We start from the raw sequence: 13,966 nt of genomic DNA, 5'->3' as shown, positions 1-13,966 counted from the left end.
CACTTGCGTCTGCGGAAATTAGTTTCTTTGATCACTAATTGGGCGTCTCTGAATTTCATGAGATGATTGGTGGAATTTCGGTGTTGTACACAGGCGTTGTTTAAGTTGTCGTTCCTACATGCGTAAATGTGTTCATTGAGGCGGGTGTCGAGGTTTCTTGCTGTTTCACCTACGTAGATCTTGTCACAGCCTCCACAGGGTATAGTGTAAACTCCTGCATTGACTGGTTCGTGGTGCTTGGGTTTTGTCCTGGTTAGATCCTTTATTGAAGTGGTAGAAGCGATGGCGACTCTGGTGTTAGCTTGTGAAAGTACTTTTGAGACGTTTAGTGCAACCTGGCTGTTGGGAAGAATTATAACTTTGTTGGGAGCGGTGTTGATGCGTGGAGAATTGATGATCTGAAGAGCTCTTTTCTTGCAGTCTTTGATGAAAAAAGGAGGAAATTGTAACTCAGTGAATGTTTGGTGAATGTAAGTGCATTCCTCGTCAAGAAACTCAGGACTACAAATTCGGTATGCTCTTAGGAAAAACCCGATGATGATGCCTCTTTTGGTCTTGGTATCTTGACTGGAATAGAAGTGTGTGAGATCATTTTTATTGGTGGATTTCCGATAAACTTGAAATCTTAGGTTGTTGTCTACTTTGTGAATGAGGACGTCGAGGAAAGGTAGCTTGTCATTGGACTCTTCTTCTAGTGTAAACTGAATCGCTGGTTCAACTGCGTTGAGCCTTGCCTGAAGATCCCGTACATCAAAACGTTTTGGAGTTATTACGAGGACATCGTCCACGTAACGTAACCAAGTGACGCTTGAAGGGATGAAGTTGGCAAAGTGTTCGGACTCTAGGTGTTCCATGTATAAGTTGGCTAGGACGGCACTTATTGGGGATCCCATTCCCATGCCGTAGGTTTGTTTGTAGAGCTTGTTATTGAAAGAAAAACAGTTGAAATTAACACAGAGTTCAATCAAGTCAACAAAATCTCCGGGAGGTAAAGGAAGATTAAGGTCCTGGTTGACTTTACGTCGTAGAACCTCGATGGCTTTTTTGGTAGGTACTTTTGTGAAGAGGGAAGTCACATCCAAACTGCTTAGTTTCTTGTTATGGATGGACGAGGAATGCAGTTACATTCACCAAACATTCACTGAGTTACAATTTCCTCCTTTTTTCATCAAAGACTGCAAGAAAAGAGCTCTTCAGATCATCAATTCTCCACGCATCAACACCGCTCCCAACAAAGTTATAATTCTTCCCAACAGCCAGGTTGCACTAAACGTCTCAAAAGTACTTTCACAAGCTAACACCAGAGTCGCCATCGCTTCTACCACTTCAATAAAGGATCTAACCAGGACAAAACCCAAGCACCACGAACCAGTCAATGCAGGAGTTTACACTATACCTTGTGGAGGCTGTGACAAGATCTACGTAGGTGAAACAGCAAGAAACCTCGACACCCGCCTCAATGAACACATTTACGCATGTAGGAACGACACCTTAAACAACGCCTGTGTACAACACCGAAATTCCACCAATCATCTCATGAAATTCAGAGACGCCCAATTAGTGATCAAAGAAACTAATTTCCGCAGACGCAAGTGCCTTGAATCAGCACTGATCGCTGTTTCGAATACAATTAAACAAAACAACGGCAGCTTCACCATCTCCGAAGTCTTAGCAAGAATCCTCCTGAAAACATTAAACCCTGCCATCACATAGTCTCTCCTGTTACACTACACAAAGCACATTACAGAGAGTGAACACTGAAAAAAACCTGCCTCTTTCCAGTCTATATTTGTCCAACCTATTTTTATGTTACCCAAGTAATAGCTTTTATATCCTTTTACTCATGTACGAATTAATTGCTGTTCCTTATTGTATTATTTTTGTTACTGCTGCTGCTGCTGCTGCTGCTGCTGCTGCTGCTGCTGCTGCTGCTGCTGCTGCTGCTGCTGCTGCTGCTGCTGCTGCTGCTGCTGCTGCTGCTGCTGCTGCTGCTGCTGCTGCTGCTGCTGCTGCTGCTGCTGCTGCTGCTGCTGCTGCTGCTGCTGCTGCTGCTGCTGCTGCTGCTGCTGCTGCTGCTGCTGCTGCTGCTGCTGCTGCTGCTGCTGCTGCTGCTGCTGCTGCTGCTGCTGCTGCTGCTGCTGCTGCTGCTGCTGCTGCTGCTGCTGCTGCTGCTGCTGCTGCTGCTGCTGCTGCTGCTGCTGCTGCTGCTGCTGCTGCTGCTGCTGCTGCTGCTGCTGCTGCTGCTGCTGCTGCTGCTGCTGCTGCTGCTGCTGCTGCTGCTGCTGCTGCTGCTGCTGCTGCTGCTGCTGCTGCTGCTGCTGCTGCTGCTGCTGCTGCTGCTGCTGCTGCTGCTGCTGCTGCTGCTGCTGCTGCTGCTGCTGCTGCTGCTGCTGCTGCTGCTGCTGCTGCTGCTGCTGCTGCTGCTGCTGCTGCTGCTGCTGCTGCTGCTGCTGCTGCTGCTGCTGCTGCTGCTGCTGCTGCTGCTGCTGCTGCTGCTGCTGCTGCTGCTGCTGCTGCTGCTGCTGCTGCTGCTGCTGCTGCTGCTGCTGCTGCTGCTGCTGCTGCTGCTGCTGCTGCTGCTGCTGCTGCTGCTGCTGCTGCTGCTGCTGCTGCTGCTGCTGCTGCTGCTGCTGCTGCTGCTACTACTACTACTACTACTACTACTACTACTACTACTACTACTACTACCACCACCACTAGTGAACATCGAAATGTTACCTCACTAGTATTGCACCTCACTCAGAGCCTATATATACCCTCTGTGTCCGAGCAAAGCATGTCAATGGTAATAATAATAAATAATCGCTCTTTAGGGTTTTAAAAGTCACGTATTTTGCATAGGTTTGGTAGCTGACATTTAAAGCCCTCCAGAGAGATTGTTATTATTATTATTTACTATTAATTATTACCATCGACATACCTTGTTCACCGAGTTTAATCATGTCTTAAGATGCCACGAGAGATGCAGAGAATGGAAACACAGACGAACACATTAGCTAACCCCTTTACAGTGAACTTCTTTTGTACCTCTTCCATTTTCTTCTTGTTTTTCCTCTTCCAAGTGCTGCTGCACTTCTATTGTGTGCCCCATAGTACAGGGTAGAGTTAGAAGTGCAGCAGCACTTGGAAGAGGAAAAACAAGAGGAAAGTGGAAGAAGTACAAAAGAAGTTCACTGTAGAGGAGTTAGCTAATGTGTTCGTCTGTGTTTCCATTCTCTGCATCTCTCGTGGCATCTTAAGAAATGATTAAACTCAGTGAACAAGGTATGTCGATGGTAATAATAATAATAATAATAATAATTGCTCTGGAGTGCTTTATATGTCAGCTACCAAACCTACACAAAGTGCTCTGGAGCAATTATTATTATTATTATTATTATTATTATTTATTATGATTATCATCATCACTGACATCCCTTGTTCACTGAGTTTAATCATTTCTTAACCTGCCAATAGAGATGCAGAGAATGTAAACACACAAACACACCAGCTAACCCCTTTACAATGAACTTCTTTTGTACTTCTTCCATTTTCCTCTTGTTTTCCTCTTCCAGCTGCTGCTGCACTTCTCACTCTATCTTGTACTATGGGGTACACAATAAAGTATAAATTTGTACAAATATGTAATCTTGGAAACTGAAAGCTAGTGTACTGAGTGGCTGTAGGAAGGAGATTGAGATGTTTGACGCTGAGATGCCACGCTGCCCATTTCCACGACCCAAGTTTTCATATGGCATACAATACCAGCTCGTCGGAGAACCCGTCATAACTCTGAGTTGTTGGTAAACAAGTACGTCGGTAAGTGAGAAGAGGCTGTATACTGAAATAATGGTATAAAGGAATTGTTGCGGTGATTGACATTGTAATGTATTTTTTCTGTGGTTATCTTTGTATGATGGCCTGTGGGATGATAACATGCTCATGATTTTACCATTATACAGTACTTAACAGGCATTATAATTATTACATACTTCGTTGAGTTTTGAGAGATTTTTCTATTTCCAGTGCTTGTCTGGAAAACCAGGCTGTTGCTGCCAGTGGCCTGCTGGCCCACATATTCACAGCCTGGTTGATCTAGCACCTAGTGAAGATACTTATTTAATTTCCTCTTGAAGACTTCTACATTTGTCCTAGCAGTGTTTCTGATATCTTCTGTAAGCCTGAGGCCATGGATGTTGATACATTATTCTCTTATTGTGTCCACAGCATCCCTGCTTTTCACTGGGTTTATTTTGCACTTCCTTCCATATCTCTCACTCCAATACGTTGTATGGCAGTGTGCAAATTTGGGACAAGGCCCTCAAGTACTTTACAGGCATATATCATGTATCTCTCTCCTCTGCTCTATTGAGTACATATTTAGGACTAATGCATTCCCAATAATTTAAATGCTTTATTGGGTTTATTTTATTATTATTATTATCACACTGGCCGATTCCCACCAAGGCAGGGTGGCCCGAAAAAGAAAAACTTTCACCATCATTCACTCCATCACTGTCTTGCCAGAAGGGTGCTTTACACTACAGTTTTTAAACTGCAACATTAACACCCCTCCTTCAGAGTGCAGGCACTGTACTTCCCATCTCCAGGACTCAAGTCCGGCCTGCTGGTTTCCCTGAACCCCTTCATAAATGTTACTTTGCTCACACTCCAACAGCACGTCAAGTATTAAAAACCATTTGTCTCCATTCACTCTTTGGGTTTATATGGCCCATAAATGATCTCTATCTGTTCATGCTCTGAATGGGGCCATCAATATGAACAATATTCTAAATGAGAGAATGCAAACAGTTTGAATTTTCACCATTTGACACTATTTCCCTTGTTTTGAAAGTCGTTATCCATCCCAACTTTCTGGCTGTTGTGACATTTGCCTTATTGTGGTATTTGAAAGAAAGGTCAGCTGACTTAATTACTCCCAGGTCTTTGGTATGTTCCTTTTGTTCTATTTGATGATCCTTTTTGAGTTTTAAATACAGTGTCCTCTTTGAGTTCGTTCTTTCTGTATCTAAGAAGCTGGAACTTAACACCCATGAATATCATGTTCTCCAGTGCCCTCTGAAAACCCTGCTTATATCTCCTGCTGTTTTCAGTGGCTCCTGAGATGACTTTCAATACTTATTTTAGTCATTTTCAAGAGATACAAAACTGTGATGGGTGTTTTTGTCTGTCTGCTATGAGAGGAGAGACACTAAACCTAAAGGGGCCCATACAGCACCTGGGAAATTTTAAGGTAATCAGGTTTGACCCAAGAAAGGGACTCTCAGCCACCCCTCATCCCAGCCTCCAACCCCCACTTTCCTCTTCTCTCCACCTTTTTTTTCCTACTCTCCACCCTTGCCCCATCCATATCCATGGGCTCACCCACTTTCATTACAAGAATCATCACAACTACCACTCACCAATGAGAACTTCAGTGCCTTAAATTAAGGGCTTAAAACCAATCTATTTCACTGAAAATTATAAAATCAAAATTATTTAAAACGACTTTATGGAACTTGAAAATCATTTGTTGCAATCTTGATAAAAATTTACTGTTCAAATCAAGCAAGTGTCCTTTTTTTTTTTTTGTACCATTTTCTTATATTCTATTTTTTTTATTAACACATTGAACATTTCTCACAGAGGCAGGGTGACCTGAAAAAACAAGAAATACTTTCATCATCATTCACTCCATCACTGTTTTGGCAGAGGTGCACCTACACTACAGTTTAAAAAACTACACATATCAACACCCCTCCTTCAGAGCACAGGCACTGTACTTCCCACCTCCAGGACTCGAGTCAGTCTTGCCAGTTTCCCTGGATCCCTTCATAAATATTACCTTGCTTACACTCCAACAGCACATCATAAAAACCATTTGTCTCCACTCGTTCCTATCTAACAAACTCACGCGCACTTGCTGGAAGTCCAAACCCCACACACACAAAACCTTCTTTATCCTGCCTCCCTCCAGCCTTTCCAAGGCTGACCTCTACCCTGCCTTCCTTCCACTACAGGTTTATAAGCTCTTCAAGTCATTTGGTTTTATTCCATCCTCTCTGAATGTCTGAACCACCTCAACAACTCCTCTGGATAATATAATTGTAATTGTATAAATAGAGGAGCAATGTGGCAGATGTTGCAAGTATATGGAATAGGTGGTAAGTTACTAAATGCTGTAAAGAGCTTTTATGAGGATAGTGAGGCTCAGGTTAGGGTGTGTAGAAGAGAGGGAGAATACTTCCCGGTAAAAGTAGGTCTTAGACAGGGATGTGTAATGTCACCATGGTTGTTTAATATATTTATAGATGGGGTTGTAAAAGAAGTAAATGCTAGGGTGTTCGGGAGAGGGGTGGGATTAAATTATGGGGAATCAAATTCAAAATGGGAATTGACACAGTTACTTTTTGCTGATGATACTGTGCTTATGGGAGATTCTAAAGAAAAATTGCAAAGGTTAGTGGATGAGTTTGAGAATGTGTGTAAAGGTAGAAAGTTGAAAGTGAACATAGAAAAGAGTAAGGTGATGAGGGTATCAAATGATTTAGATAAAGAAAAATTGGATATCAAATTGGGGAGGAGGAGTATGGAAGAAGTGAATGTTTTCAGATACTTGGGAGTTGACGTGTCGGCGGATGGATTTATGAAGGATGAGGTTAATCATAGAATTGATGAGGGAAAAAAGGTGAGTGGTGCGTTGAGGTATATGTGGAGTCAAAAAACGTTATCTATGGAGGCAAAGGGAATGTATGAAAGTATAGTAGTACCAACACTCTTATATGGATGTGAAGCTTGGGTGGTAAATGCAGCAGCGAGGAGACGGTTGGAGGCAGTGGAGATGTCCTGTCTAAGGGCAATGTGTGGTGTAAATATTATGCAGAAAATTCGGAGTGTGGAAATTAGGAGAAGGTGTGGAGTTAATAAAAGCATTAGTCAGAGGGCAGAAGAGGGGTTGTTGAGGTGGTTTGGTCATTTAGAGAGAATGGATCAAAGTAGAATGACATGGAAAGCATATAAATCTATAGGGGAAGGAAAGAGGGGTAGGGGTTGTCCTCGAAAGGGTTGGAAAGAGGGGGTAAAGGAGGTTTTGTGGGTGAGGGGCTTGGACTTCCAGCAAGCGTGCATGAGCGTGTTAGATAGGAGTGAATGGAGACGAATGATACTTGGGACCTGACGATCTGTTGGAGTGTGAGCAGGGTAATATTAGTGAAGGGATTCAGGGAAACCGGTTATTTTCATATAGTCGGACTTGAGTCCTGGAAGTGGGAAGTACAATGCCTGCACTTTAAAGGAGGGGTTTGGGATATTGGCAGTTTGGAGGGATATGTTGTGTATCTCTATACGTATATGCTTCTAAACTGTTGTATTCTGAGCACCTCTGCAAAAGCAGTGATAATGTGTGTGTGTGGTGAAAGTGTTGAATGATGATGAAAGTATTTTCTTTTTGGGGATTTTCTTTCTTTTTCTTGGGTCACCCTGCCTCGGTGGGAGACGACCGACTTGTTGAAAAAAAAAAAAAAAAAAAAATTGTATAAATAATATCACCACATATGTGAATGTATATTAGACCCACCAGCTGGCGTGTACTAGACATGTGAGACCATTTGTTTACACTTAAACATCGGCAGAAATTTAACATTTCTGCTATTTTGAGCTCAGTTTCAACCCATTTCCATGACTAAAACCAATCAAAATCATCCATTACTAAAACCAATCAAAATCATCTTCCATGCTATCAAATGAGACCAAGAAATCGCAAATACAGCTATAAAAAACATACGAAAAAACACTGCAAAGTCGATGTTTTAATTGAAAATTACGGTCTCAGTTTTTTCTCTCATGCACTGTGTGCTGCAGGAATTGTTTTAAGTGGTGCACACGCATACCATATAGATGTATTCTCTCATATCTAGGCCTAAATTTACCGCTCACAGTTTATCAGAGTGAGCTGAGCTCGTGATGTAGATCTACTGTTTGGACCCTCAATGTATAGCCGTAGATCTACGGCACGGACCCTGAAAGGGTTAACCCTTTCAGGGTCCAGAGGCCAAATTTCAAAGTGCGAACCAGTGTCCAAGAATTTTCAAAAAGTAATTTTGTCATTTTTTTTCTTATGAAATGGTAGAGAATCTTTTTCTGAAGGTAATAAAACAAAAAGTACGAAATTTGATGGAAAACTGACGAAATTATGCTCTTGCGAAATTTGATGTGTCAACAATATTTACGCATCGGCGATTTTGCCGACTTTGACTCCCATTTTAAGCCAATTACCTTATTCCAGTTGACCAGATTCTTAGCTATTTCACTAGTATTACTTCCATTCTATTGAATGAGCACAAGAAATCACCAAGTCAACTGTTTCAACTACAAAATAAAGTGATTGGAAATTGGTAATTTGGCCAATTTAGTGCAGAATTCAAAATAGGGTCCAGAATAAACAATGCAGGCATTCCTGGCACTAAACTAACATTTCCTCTGTTCATTAATTATGTTTCAAGGCTTTACAAATGAATTCCATTTTGATTTTTAATTCTCATAATGAATTTTTATTCAAACCAAAAAATAGAAGATTTACTGTTATGCAATATTGTAATAATTATATAAATGATATGAGCACGTTTGTGAACATATATTAGACCCACCAGCTGGTGTGTATTAGACATGTGAGGTCATTTGTTTACTCTTGAACAAAGGCAAAAATTTAACATTTCTGCTATTTTGAGCTCAGTTTCAAGCCATTTTCAGTACTAAAACCAATCAAAATCATCTCTATTTCTGTAATATATCTTCCATTCTATCAAATGAGACCAAGAAATCGCAAATACAACTACAAAAAACATACGAAAAAACACTGCAAAGTTGCTGTTTTAATCGAAAATTACAGTCTCAGTTTTTTTCCCATTATGCCCTGTGTGCAGCAGGATTTGTTTTGTGGTACACACATACCAAATAGATGTATTCTCTCATATCTAGGCCCAAATTTACTGCGCACAGCTTATCAGTGTGAGCTGAGCTCATGACGTAGATCTTCGGTTTGGACCCTGAAACGGTTAAACCAAAAACACGGTCGGAGTTTTTTTTTTTTCTCATTATGCACTGTGTGCTGCAGGATTTTTTATACTGTGCACACTGACCACATAGACCCATTCTTACATAAGTAGGCCTACCAGCTTTCTCTCGCTAGATTTGAAGGCGCTAGAATTTATGCATACTAGTACGGCTCCAACCCTGGGGTGCAAGCCGTACTAGTACGGCACCAACCCTGAAATTCAATTCAATTCAAGTTTATTCTCTATAATGGTTACAATGTGGGGTTTACAGGTTTTGGGTATTTTGTGGTTTACATGTTATAAAATACTAATTACAGAGGGGGCCACTAGGACACCTAGCATGGCTAGGCATTTCCAGCAGACTTAGATTAATTCTTAACATTAAGTCCTTACAGATTATAGCATTAAGGCTAAGTGACTACATCATAATTTTGAGTTTAGCAATGTGAATGCTTTTGTTTTGGCACAATACAAGGTGTCTATATTTGAGTATCATAGGCAAACTTATGACTAGTTAGGATTTATTATTTTAAGATTAAGATTAGTATTTCTGGGTTTATAGTCAGTGGGTGAGTGAGTGTAATTTTGAACCACCAGGTGGTTGTCATGTAGATAGTTGTCGGGGTGGATCAGGGAGATAAGATGTTTTCTAACTGTAGTTTTGAAAGTGATGAATGTGTCTGCAGTTCTAGAGTTTTCAGGTAGGGTGTTCCAGATTTTAGGTCCTTTGAAATACATTGAATTTTTGTAAAGGTTTAGTTGAACTCGGGGAATGTCATAGAGATGTTTGTGTTTGGTGTTATGCCTGTGGATCCTGTCACAACTGTCAAGAAAGCATTTTAGGTCAAGGTTAATATTGGAATTTAAGGTCCTGTAGATATAGATTGCACAGTAGTAAGTGTGGATGTTATGAACAGGGAGTAAGTTTAGATCTATGAAGAGTGGGGGGGTGTGTTGCCAGGGATGGGATTTAGTGATTATTCTTACTGCAGCTTTTTGTTGGGTTATCATTGGCTTTAGGTGTGTTGCTGCAGTTGAACCCCAAGCACAGATAGCATAGGTGAGGTATGGATATGTAAGTGAATGGTATAGTGTGAGAAGGGCAGTTTGCGGTACGTAGTATCGTATCTTGGAGAGGATCCCCACCGTTTTGGATACTTTTTTTGTTATGTGTTGGATATGGGTGCTGAAATTTAAGTTGTTGTCGAGGTATAGGCCAAGGAATTTGCCCTCATTATGTCTGGCAATTAAGAGTGTTGTCGATCTTAATGTTAAGTTGCGCAACACCTGCTCAGCTACCAAACATAATATAGTAGGTTTTGCCAGTGTTAAGTGTAAGTTTATTGGCTGTCATCCAAGTCGATATTTTGAGCAGCTCCTCGTTAGCAATGGTATTGAGGATGGCAAGATTAGGGTGGGAGATGACATAAGTCGTGTCGTCAGCAAAGAGAATGGGTTTCAGGTGTTTGGATATGTTTGGAAGATCATTGATGTAAATGAGGAAGAGCAGGGGTCCAAGGACACTTCCCTGCGGAACTCCAGTATCAAGTGGCCGTATTGATGAGGCTGTGTCTTTAATGGTGACATACTGATACCTATTAGAAAGGTAGGATTTAAAATATGCAAGCGCATGGCCTCTTATACCATAGTGGTCAAGTTTGTGGAGTAGGATGCCATGGTCTACTGTGTCAAACGCTTTTCTTAGGTCAATAAAAATTCCTAGCGGATATTCCTTATTTTCCAATGCTGTGTAAAGCAGGTCTAGCATTTTTATAATTGCATCATTAGTGCTTTTATTTTTCCTGAATCCAAATTGGCAGGGGTTGAGTATGTTTTGTGATGGCCTGTTAGACTTATATTATAAATGTATGTTTTAGTGACGGGGTTATAGCCTGTAAAATATAGTCTCCTGTGCACGAGTTTCTCGAAGATTTTGGATAGCAATGGTAAGTTTGATATTGGCCTATAGTTGTTTACGTCTGTAGGGTCACCACCTTTATGTATTGGTGTAACCCTTGCTGTCTTGAGTAGTGTCGGGAAAGTGCTAGTTTCTAGTGACTTGTTAAAAAGTAATGTAATAGCATGCGAAAGGACATGGGCCGCTCGCTTGTACAATAATGGTGGGACGTGAGACAGATTCCCCTAGTTATTTTTAAGTGACTTTATGATTGCGGTGACTTCCATGGGCTCAGTTGGTACAAGATAGAAGGAATTTGAGAAATTCCCATCTAGGTAGTCCCCGGCATGGGCATTGGTACGTGGGATTTTACTGGCGAGATTAGATCCTATGTTTGAGAAGAAGTCGTTTATCTTGTTAGCTGTATCAGTGGGATGCAGTGGTGTTTCATGAGGTTTAGTTAGAACAATATTCTTGTTTTTTTTCAGTTTGTGGGTCCCCAGAATCTGGGAAAGTGTTTTCCAGGTCTTTTTTATATCTCCTCTTGTGTCAGTGAATCTGCTGGAGTAGTACAGTTGTTTGGCTTTCTTTATTAATTTGGTGAGAACTGTTGAATATTGTTTAAGAATATCTTTGTGTATTAAGTTTTTCTTTTTCGGGCCCTGTCTATACTGCTTTTCATATTGGTGTTTCTTATCAATGGATTTCAGAATGCTGCTGGTTAGCCATGGGCAACCAAGCCGTTTATTCGTGATCTGTTTCGTTTTTATAGGACAATGTTTGTTGTATAGTCTAAGTATTTTGTTAAGAAAAATGTCTGTCCAATCGTCAATACCATTGGCATTGGAGAATTCTGTAGGCCAGTCAACAGTCTCTAGGTCTGCTGTGAAATTCCTTATTGAGGCCTCGTCATGGAGTCTAAATGAAACTTTGTTGTATTCGAGTGGTGGCTTACTAATGTTTGTTAAGAGGAAGGTTGGGTAGTGGTCAGTAGTGCTGTCTGTGATTATCCCTGATTTAAGGGGGGCTAGTATATTGGTCCATATGTGGTCTATTATGGTTGCACTTGTCTCAGTCAGCCTGGTTGGTTTAGTTATTGTTGGTATGAGAAGTGTGTTGTTCATATTGTTGATGAAATCAGTTACAGTCTGATCATCTGGTAGGCCAAGGTTGATATTGAAGTCTCCAGCTAAGAGAAGGTGGTGCTTGTTCATTTGTCTGTTTGTTATTAGTGACTTTAGATTCTCACTGAAGTTTGGGATGTTTGTGTGGGGTATCCGGTATATGGCACCGATTGTTATAGGCGTCTTGAGGTTTTTTACAGTAAAATTAGCAAAAATGTATTCCCCATATTCATCACTAAAGCAATTAGTGCTAATACAAGATAGTTGGTTAGAGTAATAGATTGCAGTACCACCCCCAACTTGGTATGGTCTGCAGTTGTGGATTGCTGTGTATCCTGGTAGTGGGTAGATATCAATTGTGTCCTGCTTAAGCCAGGTCTCAGTAAGAATAATGCAGGAGAAGGGTGTCTTTAGTGACTCAAGGAGTGCCAGGAGGTCATCATAGTGTTTGCTTAAGGACCTGATGTTGTAGTTAAGAACTGATAGACTTTGAGCAGTGTTCAGGATAGTGCTGGCTTGTGATGCTGTGTAATAAAGGCAGTTACTTTCCAATAAGTTTTGATTGTGTGTTAGATTATGGAGGTTTAGATCAGGGTCAACGTGATCATTCATCTTTTAGGTTTAAATAGTGGTTGTTTATATCCTGTATTATGTGGTGAGTTCTAATACTGATTTCTGTAGTGGTGGGAGGTTTGGATAAGTATACCGCTAAAGCACTTTGGCCATGTAGAGTATAGTCACTAATAAACATAATGAAATTGATATTATGTGTTGTGCTAGAATGAGCTAAAGTACAACTAGGTATAAACTAATACTAAAAAAAAAAAAAAAAAAAATTACAAGTGGCACCAGACTCACTCTTGTAATTGCACTAAGGTCGAATATAATGAATTTATTGACTCACTCTTGTAATTGCACTAAGGTCTTTTTTTGAATATAATGAATAATAATTGTTGTCTATGTATTGAGCTAGAATGAGCTAAAGTACAACTAGGTATAAACTTATAATATTAAAATACAAATTAAAATTGTACTTGCAATTGCACTAGGGTCTGATATAAGTTGTTAACAAGATCAAGAGTATAACTAGATTTAAATTGACAAAATAAAATTCACAAATTAAAGTACCAAAAGAATAATAAGAAGAAAATAACAATGGCAATGACTTGGTTATAATATGATAGTAAGATGGTAGACAGGTACACAGGTACAAAGGATAATATAAAGGTTGGAGTTGAATATACAAACTTGAAAATTTGGCAACAAAATGTTATGAAAAGTATAAAATAATGATGTACAAAAGTAAAATTGACTGGTAGTAAATATGGTGTTTAATAAAATTTTAGTAAGTAATAATGATTACAAAAAAAGATTAATTAGCAAAAAAAAAAAAAAACAAAGTGAAAAAGTAATGTTTATTTCAAGTATTAAATTTTAAGAACAGTTATTTGGATTGAATATTGCACTGGTAGTTATACTAGAGGTTATTTGGCAGTACAAGGTAATTAAGAGTACTCTAAGATAGTAAATGTGGTATTAAAACAGGTTATGGTAATTAGACAAGTAATGGTAATTAAATGATGTCAGAAATGTTAGAGTAAATTGTACTGATAGTAAAAATGGTAATTAATTATTAATTTTAGTAATATCAATTAATAGTATTTAAAAAATATGAGGTAGTAATATGGACAGAGAAAGTATCAATTCAGCTAATATTTAAGCAAACAATAGTAAAGAAGAAAATTACATAAGGTGACTTATGCTTACTAGTAAAATCACAAAATGAGGTAGTTGATTATTTAATTACTAAGAGATTGTACTATGAAATTTGAACAATAATGGAGCAAAACATACACTACACTACATAGGCTTTTAGGTTGGACATTGTTCAGTTATTCTCTGTAAGATTAGTA

Source organism: Cherax quadricarinatus, chromosome 15, assembly GCF_038502225.1.
Source record: "Cherax quadricarinatus isolate ZL_2023a chromosome 15, ASM3850222v1, whole genome shotgun sequence".
Lineage (NCBI taxonomy): Eukaryota > Metazoa > Arthropoda > Malacostraca > Decapoda > Parastacidae > Cherax > Cherax quadricarinatus.
This window is presented reverse-complemented; position numbering follows the sequence as displayed.